Genomic DNA, 18,000 nt, shown 5'->3' with positions numbered 1-18,000 from the left:
AGGGACCCCACCACCAACTGCACGTTTCTCGGGCTCCTTTCTCCTAGCCCACAGAATCTCCTACAGTGCGTATGAGATAATGCATTGCAACACCAAGGCCACCACCAACAGAAAGTATTGCAGGAAGGCAATGCTTCTCTCACCATTCTTCCAAGTCTCTGGCCATTGCTTCATACACCAGCAACCCTGCCAGTATAAACCAAATCCTGCCCCTTCTGCAGCATGTGAGAAAAATTGATTGTTCCACTCGTCTCAAGCCCCACAGTGAGATACAATTGAAATGCTCTCAAAAATTCCTCCACATCTTCAAATCATCCCTAGGTCCTGCAAACACACTCAGCGTGTGGTGTGGAAGTGACAACCACAACAGCACCAAACCCATTCTCCCACAAAATGTCTGCAGTGCACTGTCCACCCTACAGGCGAAGGTCAAATGCTTTAGCAAATCAAATCATATCAAAGTAATCTTTATTCGGTTTCAAGCATTAAAACCAGAAAAGCATACAATAGTATATAATGAAATGATGAAGTGTAATAAAAACAGTCTTCCTGAGGACAAACTAAACGGGTGATAACTTCAACTAAGCGAAGATCTATAAATACTGGGGCCCCAATAACACACACAAAATGCCAGATAAGAGAATAGTACAATGAATCGCAACTCATGTGATCTAAAATAGACAAATTGGGCATATCATTATTTAAAGTGCAAAGTGCCATTAGAAGGTAAAAAGAAGACAGGCTGATTAATAACAACTAGACATAAGCCTTATTGCAGATTTTAAAAAGTTAAGCACATAAAACACAGTGCTACCCATAAGTATTTGTAAGAAAATAAAAGCAGGGCGCACTTGCCTAAAATTCGCCTTTTTCAGAAACCGGTTTAAAAAGGACTTCCTGGGGGTAACATAAAAACTAGAAAACATAAAGTGGACCATATCCTGAGGAGATTGACCATCGCAGCCACCTTACGGCAGTCTTTGACCCTTACTCTGGCCCCTAGGATGTGCGAGGAGATGATTGATGAGGTCAAACCGAAACCTGGTCAGTAAAAATCTATCATATGTATTTATGAACTACAGTAAGTACAGCTCAACTGTCAAAGTGGTTTTCAACATGATAAGGCGCCGTACACTGGGCTTCAAGAGTTCCTTCTTTTCCCTTGCCTTAGTCTGTTGCGTAAAGAAGGCCACCTTTACAAGGTTCAAATCCCTCTTATTCATCTGATCAGGGTTGGTAAAAAGAACTCCTCTTCCTAGACTGGTTAAACTTCTCTCGATATATTTGAGCAAAGGCATCCTGGAGGCGTAGTCGAGGTCCAGGCAATCTTTAAGATGACCTTGTTTAAAGTTATCCCCTTGTCAGCCCAGGTTTCCAATCAGAGAGACACAGGGCGATATGCTATCAGGTACAGGGCGATATGCTATCCGGTCTGTGATATGTCATATCAAGCTCCTCATGTACAGTAAAAGAGGGCGTACACTAAGGAACGGATACAAGCCATCTCCCAAACCTGTTTTCCTCAATTTTAAGGTCATTATTCACTGCCATATAGTGCCATTGAAATACATTTAGACCTATAAAGCTCTGATAAGGCTCCCACCGGTCTTTTGCCCAATCTAGTAGCAAAGTTAAAAATAGTTGCGCACTCCCTAATTAGGAAATTTTTTCCCAGTTGAGTTGAGGCCCCCATTTCATTTTATCATCTATCAGTACCCCCTGGTAGGAGAAAACGCTCGCCGTGGGTTCGATGTAGACCCCATCTTGAAGGTGTACGGCCTACTTGAACAGGATCCTAGTTGCATGATGAAAGATTATTATCCTTCAGGTCCCTCTCCTCCATAAATTGAACAAAAGAGTTTAAGAGCGTTTGCAGACCCCGTTCAATCCTGGCCATCAGAACGGCATTGTCTGTGTACAGCAGGACTGAGAGACCGCACTGTCCCGCCTGGGGAAAATCCGCCTTGGTGTCCAGATGGGTCCTTTCCAAGTCATTAATGTATACATTAAATAAGAAGGGCCAAAATGCATCCCTGGCTGTACCCGCTCTTACTGCGGAACTGGTGTGAGACCTTCTGATCACCTGCATATCGTACTGCCGCCTTAGTATCTCTATGGAGATCTTGAAGAAAGAGGACTATGTCCCTATCCACACCCAGGAACGCAAGGTCTGCCACAAGCTTGATCTATTCACGCAATCAAATGTGGAAGAGAGATCCATGAATGGCAGAAAGATGGTACCAGGACGGGCAACTGTATACTTATTCATAATCATAAAAAGATTCAAGCATTGATCCATTTTTGAGCGACCGGGCCGAAAACCGTATTGGACATCTGACAGGATGTTATTCTCAAGGGCCCAACAGTGAGATGGGCCTATAGCAATGGACGCTATCTCTGTTCCCCTATTTAAAAACTGGGACAACGATGAACGTAGCCCATGAAGCCGGGGGGGCAAGACCTAGCAGCCGCATTCATAACAGCAGTAAGCATCAGTGCACAGAACTCCATTTTTGACATTTAAAGGTCGGGGAATTCCATCCGGTCCACTGGCCTTGTTGCACGTCATACCAGCTAGTCTCTGTCTCCCTTCTCCCGCCATAATTGTTAGGACTAGAATTTCAGTATCCCTCCCCCTAGACTCCCTCTGATTCAGTACCCTCCCGAACATACTCTCGAAATGGCTGACCCAGTCATTCTCTGTTATATGTGCGTCCAAGGTATTTCCTGTTTCTACTCCAAAAATTGGGCAATTAACGTTGCTCCAGAACTTGGAGATACTTCTCGTAGTGCTAGCCTCCATGAGCTTGCTCCAAGCATCCTCCTTCAAAGCTACCGTGCATTTTCTAAGGGCTGCTTTTTACTGCATTCTTCGAGTTCTAACAAGGCCTCTATCTCTAGGGACGGCATGCAGTGCATCCTTAAGCCTTCTAGCCGCATGAGAGCAAATTGTGTCAAACCATCTTGGTGCCCATTCTGGTTGGCTAGTAGGGGAGGGAAACGTCATTAGATCAGCAAAAGAGCAAGAAATAGATTTGAAAGCTTTAACAATAGCCACGTCCGACTGCCCCGATGTAGCTAGACAGATCTGGATCTCTTTCTGACAGTTGACTACGAAAGTATCATGAAAGGAGCCTGGAATAATCTGTGCCCATTTGAGTCTTCTACCCCCGTCGTTCGGCTGTAGCAAACCTCCACCCCTGTTCCCCTGCTTCAAGCTCAACAAGGGCCAGCTAGCTTTTAGACATATGGGGTTATGGTCACTAAAAATAGTTGCTTGAATGGAAAAATCAGAGATCAGATGGAAAAGAGGTGTAGAGACTAGAATAAAATCAATAAAAGAGTCACTGTCGTGCCCTTTAAAGGTGGGAGTAAAATCTCTCTGGACTGGGTCCAGTTTACCCATTCCTGATTGGAGGTCAAAATCACATATCAACGTATTTAAATTACGCCCCTGACCGCTATGTTCAAAGTGAGTGCCAAGCATTCATGGAGATGAGAAGAGACCCCCTATACCATGCATTCTTGGGTCCTCACAAAGGTAGACATTAAAGTCCCCTGCTAAGACAATATTAGGGGTATAGTGAGATGAAGCATTAAAACTAGTCATGTAGGCGCGCAACCGCAATATATTGCAAACCTCAGGAAGGGATGAAATAGCGTTATAAAAGATCAATAACAATAACCTACAAGACCCTTGAGAAAATAGCAAGGCCTGCAGACAAGGATGATCTGTATTCAATTCAACAATACCCCCTTTTAGCTTAAGTGAAACATAAACCGCAAGTCTCCCCCTTGGGTGGCCAGCTCTCGAGGAATAGCGGGTACAATGAAAGAGTATACCCTTCTAAAAGGGAGGAGTTATCAGTAGCCCATGTCTCTTGCAAACAGACGATATCCTACCTTTGAACAAAACATCGCCACTCAAATTACGATCTTACTTGCCAAACTGCTCAAGGAAAAAAAATTGCAAGAGTTAATGTTCCTGGTGTTAGGCCCTGCATGACCCAAGGCCAACAAATGCGTAGCGTCCCACGGTGGCGAGAGAGCCATGGGGGTCGTGGACACTTGCTTTCCAGTCATTCACAGTCATCAAGGAGCCCCAGAGGTGCAAAAGCATTGGAGACTTGGACTGGTGGGGGAACCTGATACCAATCATTAGAAGCCGAGTGGGATGGTCTCCTAGAGTTCCCTGTGTCAGGGGGTGGAAACAGGGACAGGGGTGTATAGAAAAAACCCAGGGGACGAGCTGTGATGGAGGCGAATGGGCCCATGGGAGTGGAGGAGCAGATGCTGGCCGCATGAAGGATTCTCCCTGCCAAATTTGGCCAGTTAAAGGTAATCATTATACAATCACAACCACTGCTCATTTTAGACCCTCCAATCCAGGCCACCCTCCAGACCATGATAATGTGCCTTTCCACTCTATATCCCAGGGTTGTATTATTATTCAACCAATGCAACACTTTGTTTTTTAACTGATAAAAATCTTTGGCAGAACCAGGCTTTAAGATGGGTACATTGCCCAAAACCACAACATATGGTGCTGCTTCTGGAGCTAAGTTAATGGTGGTTAAGTCCTGGGACTGGTCGCCCAAGACCCCAGATGCCAAGATAGGCATTCCTCCTCCTCCTCCTAATGGACAAGATGCTGCCTCGACTTTCCGTTATTCTCATAAAATCGTAGCTGGAGCCCTCACCTGTACAACCTCCTTTCGAGGTGGAGAAAGGGGAAGCCGAGGCATGGGGGCAGAGGTGGGAAAAACACTTCCCGAGTGAATACTAGAGGTCTGATTCTCCCCGTTTGCAGGTACCACAAAAGACTGCTGTGGCCCTAATTTCCACCACTAGATGCTAAAGTCATTTGGTTGGTGTTGACTATATTATTGGTCTTGTGATATTCAGACCAGTGGTAGAGTCCCTCTTGATTGCTACCAGACATTGCTTAATGGGATCTAATTTGGTATCCAGTCCATCCAAGAGGGAGCCCACACATTCTTCTAGCATGGCTGTTAGTTCGTCCTTCGAGGGGGTGCTGCACCCTGATTAAAAGTAGATGAAATGTCTGCTCTGGGTCATTTAGCTCTGGCCCCTAACGTGGCACTCTTGCGCTTGGCTGCTGATCCAATCCCCCTACTAGTCCCTGCCGCCTGGGCGTCCACCTCGACTACTGCCGCCGAGCTAATAGCTCCAAGGCCGAAGGCAGACATTCGGGTTGGGAGGGCCTTACTTGTCCCCCCCGCCATCTTGCTTTCAACCCATCTAACATGGCCTGGGTCCTGACCAGATGGGGGTTCAGAACAATCCCCTAACTCCACCATTTCTGGGGTACACAAAGAGGGGGTCTGGCCACCTGCCGTGCTAGGAGAGTGAAGATGTATCTGGTTAACCGGGGAACGTGAGCACCAGCGAGCCACCAGCTCCGTTTCCTTTTCAAGAACCCCCGCTGCTCTCTGCAAAAAACAGTCCATGGTTGAAATTGCTGGTGCCACATGCACTAAGGCAGCAGTCTTGCATTTCTCTGTTAGGCCTCAGCTGGGTAGAGGAAGTGTCTTGTAGAAGAAAAACAGCGTAATAACACAGAGAAGGCCCATAAGACAAAGTGGACGTGACATAGTTACATTCGCCCAAGGTGGGTTGATGCAACAAGCAAATTTGATCAATATACTCTGGCACGCTGACTTGCAACGAAAAGGATGGAAAAACCACAGACCCACACCCCCTAGGCCCCTCATGATGCAGTGCCCACAGTAATGCTGCCCCAGCGGGCTTTCCTTGTTCCTGAAGTAGCAATGACAACTAGCATAGTTCTAAGTGCACCAGCAATTCCTCTCTCCGCTTGGAGCTGAACAGGGGTAGATGGGGGGGGGAGGGTCGTGGGGTGGGGGGGGGGGGGGATAAAAAACACTTAAAGCGCAAAGCCAAGAGGGGGTCTCAGCCCAGCCTCCTCTGTGCTCTGATGGGCGCGGACGGGCCCGCCCTTGGCCCGGTCTTTGCTCGGGTGCATTTCCAAGTAGCAGCTAGCAGTCCCTTGAACTCACATATATTAAAAACAATGTAAATTTATGAAGATAGTCACTGTACTCAAAATTAAGTTAATCAACCATGTACATTTATTTTATAAAAACATATTTTTGATCACATTTAAAAACATACCTATATATTCATTGCTTTTCCAATATACATCCTAAATCTAATTACATACAATATTTCATGACTAACCTGTATATACAAAGAATTTCAAACTGAATAGCACATTTATCTTACACATAACAAATAATAAAACCTTTACACGCCCCTATTTTACACCCACATCACAGAGAGAATACAACATAAAAAAGACACTCTACTTTGTCATACAGTATACATCCAATTTAGGGCAATTGAGAGGATTAAACACTTGTAAGATCTTGACCCGTTTATCCTATCAAGTGGATATCCGTTTCTTTGGATTGTATTTGTTCTATGCGTCGACGCGTTTCGATGGGCTTACTTTCTGCCACTATCTTTATCAAGACCCATAATCAATGTTTTTTTCTCTCATTCAGTGTTGGATTTATGTTCAACTCTGAGTATATTGCTCCTAGTTTCTTTTTCGCGCAACCTCTTGCAGATGGTTGGATGATACTTCTTGTGTAGCAGCAATTATTAATCCTCCTTCTTCTTTAGGCTATATATGATCGATAGATTTATTTAGAACTGCTCGTCTTATTCCGGAAACAGGCTACGGTTCTAGCTCTTGTTCGTTTGGCCCCGTTATTGTTGTCGATCTTTTTCTTCCCTTTGTGGTTTGGCCCGCATGTAATTATTTTTGCTTCGACTTGTCCTTCCTTGATGCGGTCTTCATAGACCGCATCAAGGAAGGACCCCCGCATGGACGCTTGTTATCGGCATTGCTAAGGGAAGTGTAAAACAGGGAGGACGCTTCAGTAATTTCCGGACCTCGTAATAGCCGCAATTGTATCCACTTACAAGTCGAAGCAAAAATAATTACATGCGGGCCAAACCACAAAGGGAAGAAAAAGATCGACAACAATAACGGGGCCAAACGAACAAGAGCTAGAACCGTAGCCTGTTTCCGGAATAAGACGAGCAGTTCTAAATAAATCTATCGATCATATATAGCCTAAAGAAGAAGGAGGATTAATAATTGCTGCTACACAAGAAGTATCATCCAACCATCTGCAAGAGGTTGCGCGAAAAAGAAACTAGGAGCAATATACTCAGAGTTGAACATAAATCCAACACTGAATGAGAGAAAAAAACATTGATTATGGGTCTTGATAAAGATAGTGGCAGAAAGTAAGCCCATCGAAACGCGTCGACGCATAGAACAAATACAATCCAAAGAAACGGATATCCACTTGATAGGATAAACGGGTCAAGATCTTACAAGTGTTTAATCCTCTCAATTGCCCTAAATTGGATGTATACTGTATGACAAAGTAGAGTGTCTTTTTTATGTTGTATTCTCTCTGTGATGTGGGTGTAAAATAGGGGCGTGTAAAGGTTTTATTATTTGTTATGTGTAAGATAAATGTGCTATTCAGTTTGAAATTCTTTGTATATACAGGTTAGTCATGAAATATTGTATGTAATTAGATTTAGGATGTATATTGGAAAAGCAATGAATATATAGGTATGTTTTTAAATGTGATCAAAAATATGTTTTTATAAAATAAATGTACATGGTTGATTAACTTAATTTTGAGTACAGTGACTATCTTCATAAATTTACATTGTTTTTAATATATGTGAGTTCAAGGGACTGCTAGCTGCTACTTGGAAAAGTACCCTATTCCCTTGAATTTGACAAGGGGTCTCTCTCTATCTTTAAACATTTGCTCGGGTGCAGCCTGCGCGCATCCCACACCGTGGGAGTCCTCGCGGGTAGCAATGCAGGTTGTGGCCCCTCCTCCTGGGCACGCCTTTCTGGGACTGGAAGTCCTTGTCTCCAGCAAGGGTAGAAACTGTAGTCTACTGCCCTGCAACACATTCCACACTGCCGGAGTCCTCACGGGCAAAAATACAGGTTGTGGCTCCTCCTCCTAGGCACAGCTTTCTGGGACTGAAAGTCCCTGTCTCCAGCAAGAGCAGAAACAACAGTCCGCTGCCCAGCAACGCATCCCATGTCACGGGAGTCCTCGCGGGCAGAAATGCGAATGCGGGCTGTGGCCCCTCCACCTTGGCATAGCTTTCTGGGACTGGAAGTCCCTGTCTCCAGCAAGGGCAGAAACAGCAGTCCACTGCCCAGCAACGCTTTAGCGACTCCATCGTTGCCTGCCTCTTGTCACCTGGCAACCTTGCTTCCATCTTAACAGAGTCAATTTCAATCCCCAGAAATGACATCACTGTTTCTGCTCCCATTGTCTTTTCCCTTGCTAAAGGCACCCCTAAGTCCTGCAATAGCTCTTTAAGATCAGCCAGCAGCCACTCGCAGTCCGCCTAGCCGGTTGCCCCAACAAAGAAGAAATCATCCAAGTAATGTGTCACCGCCATGGCCCCTGTCAGGAACATGACCAGTCATTATAGAATTTCTCAAACAATGTACATGAAATGGAGCATCTAATTGGTAAAGCTTTGTCTGCGTACCACTGTGCCCCCACCATCCCCAAAACTGCATGCCAACAGTTCAAAGTGCACTATCAGTTGGCAAAATGTAGACTTAATATTGCTCTTTGCCAAACAAGCACCTATCCCCACCTGTTGTTCCAGGTCAATTGCAACTTCCACTGGTAAGTATTTCACTGATAACAGTTATTAAAGTATGTAGTCATTCACCGAATGGGCCTCCGGCCAAGATAGGTGTTGAATGAACCGAACTTGTCATTGATCCTTCTTCGGCACTCTGCCGATAGGAGATGCAATCAACCCTCCTATCAGCCAGTCGCCAAAGGGGTCTTCCATTCTTCCCTCACCCACCTCTTTCATTAACTTCACCTGTACCACTCCCTGGTGTCCCTTTGCTGACAGTAAGTTTTTCCACAACTCCTCCCCCTTGGCCCATCCTAGCCAAGCCTGCACCATTCTTTGAAAACCAGCAACAGTATGTCCACGCCTCCCAGCTTATCATAAAGTCGGAGTCAGTATTCAAGTTGGTTTAACTTAACCTGCATAATAGCCCTTTCTCATGTGCCGCTGAACTCGACTACATGCCCTCCTCTGTGGCTGCTGCCAATTTCCACCTGGCATCCCCTGCAGCCCCCTTGCATTGCCACCTCACTGTTCGAACAGATGGCATTCTTTATCACATCATTATACTTGACAAGCTCCACACATCTTTCTGTGTACTTTTCACAATATACATGTGCGTATGTTAGGGAAGATGCTGTCCAGTTCTCTATCGTCGCAGGTACCCTGGGCCACTTGCCCAGCTCATATTCCTCTTTGGAACACTCATTGGTCCTCACTTCCCTATGAAGAAGCTTAAAGACCTCGATGCATTCACCTTTCTATATCCACTACTTCATAGTAGCCATGAGGTACGCCCCCCAGTTGCTTTACAATTCCCATATAAGACAGCTTCTTAACCTTCAGCTCATTTGTGTAATTTTTCCCTGTCGCCGCGTCCTCCTTTTCCTGCTTGTTCACCTTTTCACCTCAATCGCTCTTCTTCTCCTCTTCATCCTCCTCCTTCTTGTCACCCCGCCGCCTCTGTTTTGTCTTTCAAAGTCAGTTTTTTGGCAGCTGTTTTCTTCACCTCCTAGATTCCCAGTGCCCCATGTTTGCTACGGAAATCAGTTTAGTAGCTGTACCCCGAAAGCCTCCTATTGGACCATTCTCCCCCCCCCCCCATCTTTTTTGCTCTTTTGGACACCATCCATGGCCTCTGCCCTCTCCCCGCCTTACCGCACTTTAAGATTGGCACCCGCACTGAAGCAAGACGCCCCCCCCCACCCTGCCTCCACACCTTCTCCTTTTTGGCTCCCCACTCTCTTCCCCTTGTCTTTTCCTGCAGAACACCAATTTCCTCCTGTTGTATCTGACCTCTGACCTGCACTCTGTCCAACAACTTACCCTATTCCAACTCCTCGTAGCCTAACTCCAACTGCTCCCTATGTCACTCCATGCCAACTGTGTGCCACTAAGTCCAGGCACCTCACCATCTCCCACACCATCAAGCATTCATTTATTTTCTAGCGCCATATTTTCCTTATGAGGCCTTTCAGCCTTAGGACCTTTCAACCTTAGGGTGGTCTTCCCCCAAATGTTTGCCTTACTCAGCCATTTTTGCTGATCTTGTTTTTGTTGGCCTTGGGACTCTGTACACTTTAGCACTGCTTACCAGTGCTAAAGTGTGTGCACTCCCTCTTTTAAACATTGTGAAATTGGTTTACATCCAAATGGCACATTAAATGTATTTATAAGTCCCTATTAAAATGGTACTACATATACCCAGGGTCTGTAAATGAAATGCTACTAGTGGGCCTGCAGCACTGATTGTGCCACCCACCTAAGTAGCCTTTTAAACATGTCTCAGGCCTACCACTGCAGTCAGTGTGTGCAGTGTTAAACTGCAATCTCAACCTGGCAAACCGTTTCCCAGGCCTAAACCATCTTTTTTAACACATATAAGTCATCCCTAGGGTAGGCCTTAAACAGCCTATTGGACATGGTGCAGTGTAGTTAAAAAGTTGGACCTGTACTTTTAACTCGTACTTGTCCTGGAAATGAAAAACTCTTAGATCAGTTTTTCATTACTGCAAGGTCTTCCTGTCCAATAGGATAAAATTAGGTTACCATATTAGATTTAATAAGGGATAACTTTTAATCGGAAGCAAGTAGGAACGTTGGTTTTGATGTCTAAAGAATTATAATTTGAAACCGTCTCTAATGGTAAAGTGAGATTTTAAGTCTCAATTCTGAGAACACCACTTTTAGAAAGTTGCCATTTTCTTGTCCCAACCGTCTGGTGCCTGCAGCCTGTATCCTGGATCACATGACTAGGTGAAGTTGAACTTTGAGTATTGCTCCAAGACAGTGAGACAAAGGAGACTGTGTCGGCTGGATGGGCCATCTCTGACTTGAGGAGGGGGGGGGATCTCTGATCTACCACCCTTGCACATCACAAAGGCTCTGCCTGAGCACACTCACAAAGGGTTTGACACTAGTTGTTTGTGACCCCAAGCTGGGACCAGGGCACGGAGACAGGACATTCCAAAAACCCCTGGGTGTGGAAACCTTCTGAACCTTCTCTTACCGCAAAGTGGGCACCAGGTATATATAATGGACCCTCAGGCCCAACTCTTCACTACATATCTGGACCTGTGGGAGACTCAGAAGGACCGCTATGCTGCTCTGCAAGAAGGACTACTACTCTGTTGCCATGCTGCCCTGGTGCCGGAGTGAAAGCATTGGCCCTGCAACCTGATCCCAGGACCACCAGAGTGACTCCAGGGTCTAGTTGGCTGGCCGCCTGATCAGAGCCTCAGGGACAGAAAAGGCTCCAACCACCTTGAACCCAGTACCTGTTTGTTGTGAGTCCTAACCCCCAAGTGGTGCTATCCCGGTCCTGGATCCTTGAAAGTGGGCCTGAAGGTGCAGCTGTGGTCCTGTGACCAGAACAGATACAGTTCAACGTATCTCTTTGCAGCTCCACTTCGGAACCACTGCTGTAGGACCTTGCGTCACAAGCTCGCAGCTTCCTCGGAACCGTCACTGTGCGACACACCCTTGATGCAAGCCTGCATGTTACAAGTCCCTCATTGGCGGCATCCTCAATGATGACGCAAGACTTCGCATTGCAGCCTTTCAGCTCCATGGAACCGCAGTTGCGCGACTCATCCTCAACGCGGGATCTCACAACGCTTTGCAAATAGGTTTTAAGATCCTTTGTTTAGCTGGCCTAATTTCAACCCTGCATCTGGTCCGTGCTTCATCGTTGACTGCCTTAGCTTGTGACTTTGCCCCTGTTTGGCACGACCAGATAACCACAGTTGGCACTTTGTACCTCAAGGCACTATTTTTACTGCCTACTTTGTTCGCCCTAAGCCCAGATGTGGGTCCCTTGCTCACTTTGCCACTGAATTCAAGCTATTGGCTGGACTGTTCCCATGAGGCAGAGCGTCAAGACTGATTTGCATATAGCTGGGTCTGAACTGGGGTGACGAAGTGAGCTAAAGAACGATGATGCATTCAACCCAGATCTGTGACTGGGGGAAGAGTGTCTGAAAAGTTTCAGTGCTCTGTTCATCATCTCTTTGTGTTTGCTTTGTTGGCTCTAAGTTGACAGGGTATGCCCAGACGTCGGACCCTTGCTCACTTTGCTACTGGATTCAAGCTAGCTTGGCTGACATGGGGTGTTACCCCGAAACCGGTCCCAGGATGCTTGTTTCGGGTCCAGGGAAGACCTGGCTTGGCAGTTCGGCTGGACTGTCCCCATGACGCACAGGGTCAAGACTGATTTGCTTATAGCTGGGTCTGAACTGGGGTGGCGAAGTGAACTAAAGAACGTTGATGGATTTAACCTAGATCTGTGACTGGGGGTGAGTGTCTGAAAAGTTTGTACTCCATCCATCATCGCCTTTTGTTTACTATTTTTTATAACTTTGAAATTGCATATCTCTGATACTACTGGTTAGATTTTTGTCATTTTAGTCTCAAATAATTGATTACATTTTACTCTATCTTTTAAGATTGGTGTGGAATTTGTTTTGTGGTGTTTTCACTTTATTACTGTTTGAAGTGCTGTAATAATACTTTACACATTGCCTCTACGTTAAGCCGGACTGATTTTTGCCACACTACCAGAGAGTTGAGCACAGGTTAGTTTGGGGTTTGCATTTGTTTTACACTGCCAAGAATTGTCATTGCTGCTTGAGTAGGGGTTTACCCCCCTCAACTAGTAACCCATTTCCTACATTGGTGTACAGTTGTGAGATTTGAACTTGTGTTTGTGTGGTACCATACAGTGATTTTGTGTTAACTAAAAATCCCAGATAAATAATTTGATACCAATTCAAGTTTTTTACAAATTCTCCTTGATTGGCTCTTTCTCTTTTCATATCCACTCTCATTTTTACCTGACTGTCCCTGCCCATACCTGCAGTAATAGACTTTTAGCTGGCCAACCTGCATAGTTACACTGTGGTTAATCTCAAGCAGTTCTGTAAGGAAAGGGGACCGCCAAACAAGAAAGGCACCTAGAGGATGGAGCTTCAGAAAACACTCAGAGCCTGGGTGGAGGTTCAACAGTTACTGACAGCAACTGAGGATGGGAGGGAGGAGGCTGACATGGAGGGGCAGGAGCAGGGCCTGAATGCAAGCGCTTAGATGCAGTACTCAGGGGAAGGGGATGACATATCTCCTGGGTTGGAACTCCCAGCCAGAGTGGAGAGCAGTGTGTCTTCCAAAGGCATGTCCTCAGAGGAGCTGACAGACAGGAAGGCTGAGATGGAGTTTTGACTGCAGATGTTTAGAGGGAGGAGAGGAAACTGGCCATGGAATCTGAACAGAAGAAAGCTAAGAGCCCTGGCAAGAGAGGAACTGACCAATGACAATGGCTCATGAAAGGCCAAACATAGTTCAGTAACAATGGTGGCAGCATACCTGCAGTGTCTGGAAGGGACAAAAAAGTTCTCCAGTATTGAATCTTTCATAGATTCACATGGTTGTATCTTCCCCATCGTCATGGTGGGAGTCTCACGGTTAAGGAAATAAATAGCAGTAAAAAGAAAAAACTGCATAGAAACCATAGATAAGCATAGACTTTGGTAGCCCAATGCCAGCCAATGAGACGCCAGCCCTGAGATCACAATCCCCAGCAGAGCCATCATACCTCGTGTGAGAAGGAGTCTCCCTGAGCTTTGCTCAGTTTATTTCCCTGGGTGAACTTTTGACCTTACTCTGAGGATGATTCTAAGGCTCACTCCTCTTCAAAACGCAAAGGAGAATCTTCTGAGGCAAAATCTGATTTGAAAAAACAAAAAATCAGTAAATCTAAGGACAAGGACCCCTCTTCCTTGTCAGTGCCTCATACTCCTCTCAAAAAGTCCTCCGAGACGAGGGCTCCATCGTCGGATCCGTCAACGAAGATTAGAGTGTCTACGACTATTGCGCGTACGAGGCGTCGACGACTTCGATGACAGTGTCGACGGCGATTACTAAGACGACACCGTCGGCAGTTGGGCCGTTGACGACTGGTACGGAGACGACGCCGTCGACGACTATGCAATTGACACTGTTGTCTGTTTTGTTGACGGGCGCTCTGCCGACAACAACTTTTAAATCACCAATTTCAAGATCGCTGACGACGATCTCTATTAAGAGGTTTCCACCGTCGACTGGCTCGTCGACGGAAAGAACAGGCAAATCAGAATTTACTTCTTGAACAAAAATTTCTCCACTTCCTCCGTCAAATCTTCTTGAAATGCAGGAGTCTGAAGAGGAAAGGCCATATGGGGTCGCATACAGTCCCTCCCAGCTGAAAATTAAGAGTCAGGACAAAGACGAAGAGGAATATCAAGAAGTGCAGGAGGATTTCTTTTTTAAAGATCGCCCTCTATCCAGTTCGGAAAGATACAAATCTTTTCAACAATCTTATGACTATGAGGAGGAAGAGGATAACGCCCCTAGTGTCAGAGAAGAGTCTTTGTCCATGCCACTTTCACTAGTATCGGATCTCAGGCACATGATCACCGATTACTATCGTCGCTTCCCTGAAGCTAATGCCTCTTCCTTGGACACTTCAAGTACGCCTCAACCTGTCATGCAGGCTCCGATTGTGCAACCTCCTCCTCCATTGCAAAAGGTGCGCACTCCAAAGGTTATTACCATCAGGGATGACTTAGTTGACCGCGAGGTTGAAGACCAACTTGAGGAACGAGAACTGATTCAGTACGATCCTGTTGGCAACTAATGGGACCGATCCATTATCTCATCTTCTCCATCGCCGTCACCCTCTCCGGCAATCTCTCCACCAGAGGACATCGGGGGATTCCATGAGCTCATGGAAAGGGCTTCTAAGAGGTTCGATCATTCTCTTCCGGTTAATGAAACAGATTGTTTCCTATATGATTTCAAAGAATCTTCTAGAAAATCAATTAGAACAATCCCCATGGTAAATTATATATCGGAGGAAGGATTGAAAACTATGAAGAACCCAGCCTCTGTTGCAGCCTCGGTACCCAGAATAGAAAAGAAGCATCGAGCTCCCAAATCTTCTCCGGCATGCCTTATTGGTCATTCCCGACCAGAATCTGTGGTGATGCAGGTACCACAAAGACAATCGAAAAATCCATCAACTACATTTATAGCTCCTCCCAACAAAGAAGGGAGAAAACTGGATAGAGCACGAAAACGCTTTGCGTTCATTGCAGCAGCGTCTATTAAAGCATTGAATGCGCTCGTCATAATAAGCTCCTACAACAGGCAAATGTGGTCGGATATAGCTCCTCTATTATCACATCTGCCGGAGGACAAGAAGGAAGAGGCTACACTACACTTGTACTACAGGATGGGGCTAGAGTAGCCTCAGAATCCATAGACATAGCCATGGATATATCAGCAGGGGCTTTCAGACAAATGGCAGGAGCCGTAGCGCTTCGCAGGCAGGGATGGCTAAAAGCTACCTCGTTCAGGCCGGAAGTGCTGGCCAAGATAGTCGACATGCCCTTCGACTGAGAAAATCTATTCGGCAAGCACGTTGGCGATGCCCTGCAGGACATTAAGTCAGATACAGATAGGGCGAGGGTGTTAGATGCTCTGCAGCAGAACAGATTTCAGTCCTTTCGAGGCAGAGGATCAAGAGGACACTATCAGCAGAGATCTTCCTATCAATCTAATAGGTACCAGCCGTACCATCAGCAAGGGTACCAACAGTTTTCACACTCCACAATTTCGGTCCTCAAATACTTCTTATCAACAACAGCCCAGACGGAAGCCATCTGCAAGAGGAAAATTATAGGACTCCAATCGGAGACCGTGACAATTTCAAGGCGCCAACCACCTCGTCATTACACAACCTCCATCAGACCCATTATCTCTCTCCTTGTTACCACCAATGGCTGTCTATAACATCGGACAGATGGGTTCTAGACAAAATTCATCAGGGTCACACCCTAGAGTTAGTCTACAAACCACCGGAGCGACCTCCCATTCACGGAAAAGAGCAACATCTCTTGGCCCTCAAGGCGAAAATTCTGTCTCTTCTTGTAAAAGGAGCAATAGAGGAGGTCCCTCTTCAACAGTGAGGGAAACGATTCTACTCGCATTTTTTCCTGATACGGAAAAAGCAATCGACCAAATGGAGGCAGGTTGGATCCCAGAGGCTCAAACAAATTCATCAGGAAACAATCTTTCCGTATCCTATCTCTTCAAGAAATTCTGATGATGCTGAGCAGAGGGGAATATAGGACATCTTTAGATCTATTAGATGCATGCTTCCATATTCCAATCCATGTCAAACACAGACGGTATCTCAGATTCGCGGTGGCAGGGCGCCATTATCAATTCAGAGGGTTACCCTTCAATCTCCGATCCGCGCCAAGAGTGGTCATGAAATGCTCGGTGCCAGTCGCAGCATATCTGAGGCAGCAGGGTCATCAGATATATCCATCTCTAGATGATTGGTTAAAAAAGGGCGCATCGTATCAAGACACTCAAGAATCCTTGGAATGTTGCATGAATCTCTTTCACTTTCTGGGTTTACGAATAAACATGGACAAATCTTCTCTAATTCTGTCTCTTCAATTTTTAGGAGCCTTATTACGAACAAGCAAAGCAAAAGCATACCCTTCAAATCCAGAAGATTTTGACGCTGACTTTACAACTAAAGAAAAGAAAGTCCACTTCAGTAAGGATATTCAAATCCTTGTTAGGGATAATGTCATGCTGCATCCCATTAGTTCCGAATTTCTGGCTCCACATGCGGCCTCTTCAAGAACTTGTCAACCTTCAATGGGTTTATCATCATGGTTCATTCGAGGATCGGATCCTCTTCAATCCTCAAATAATGAAAATATTGTCATGGTGGGGAATAAGAGAGAACTTATCAGAAATGCTGCTCTTCGAGCCCCAATCTCCCAGTAATATAATGACAACAGACGCCTCCCTGCAAGGATGGGGAGCTCCCCTCCAAGACCTGGAAATTCAAGGACATTGGAGCAAACAAGAGGCTCAATTGCACATCAACTTATTGGAGCTAAAAGCGGTGTTCTTGGGCCTCCAGGCCTTTCTCCCCAGGATTCACGATTCACCAGTCCTAGTCAGAACAGACAGCACAACAACAATGTTTTATCTAATAAAACAAGGGGAACAAGATCAAAGCCCCTATCGGCGCAAGCTCAAGAAATTTGGAAATGGCTTCTAGTGCACAATATCTCTTTGCAAGTTCAACGTGTCCCTGGAATTCACAACACAAGAGCAGATTCGCTAAGCAGATCAGCATGCGTTTGTCCCAAATGAGAACTGAATCGGGATCAACTCCTTCAAGTATTTCACTTAGTGGGCACTCCGGCTCTTGACCTGTTTGCCAATCAAAACAACAAAAAATGCAAACAGTTCGCAAGCAGATTCCCTCAGACAGGCTCTTGGGGGAATGCTCTTCAGCTCCATTGGACAGGAATGTTTGCATATGCATTTCCCCCATTTGCACTGGTGCTCAGAAAAATGACGTCGGAACTGTGTCACTTAATTTTGATAGCCCTTGCATGGGCGAGACAATTCTGATTCTCGGAGCTCCTTCAGCTGTCAGTGACTCCCAGAGTGCAGTTTCCTCTAATTCAAAATTTAATTTCCATGAACAGGGAGCAAGTCCTTCATCCCCATTTGGCCTCGCTGAACTTGTCGGCATGGAACCTCTTGAGTATCAATTTCAGTCCTTAAATATTCCCCAAGAATGCCGAGATATCGTCTCTCACTCTCGTGCAATTTCCACAAATAAAACGTATGTGGCGAAGTGGAAAAGGTTTTGCCAATGGTGTTCGACACAATCTCTTCACCCCTTGCACTCTTCTCCGGAACAAGTTCTTGCTTTCCTATTGCATTTAGCTAAGGCAGGCC

The 18,000-nt window shown here is 45.7% G+C and overlaps 1 protein-coding gene across 4 annotated transcripts in view; it reads left to right on the top strand.

The window, feature by feature from the left end:
* The window catches only part of UBXN2B (UBX domain protein 2B), a 247,368-nt gene that overhangs the window by 61,930 nt on the left and 167,438 nt on the right, over window positions 1-18,000 (top strand). The window lies entirely within an intron of this gene.

The sequence above is a fragment of the Triturus cristatus genome, chromosome 5_1, assembly GCF_964204655.1.
Source record: "Triturus cristatus chromosome 5_1, aTriCri1.1, whole genome shotgun sequence".
In the NCBI taxonomy this organism is placed as follows: domain Eukaryota; kingdom Metazoa; phylum Chordata; class Amphibia; order Caudata; family Salamandridae; genus Triturus; species Triturus cristatus.
The sequence above is the reverse complement of the archived record's forward strand: the minus strand, read 5'-3'. Positions and strand labels throughout refer to the sequence as shown.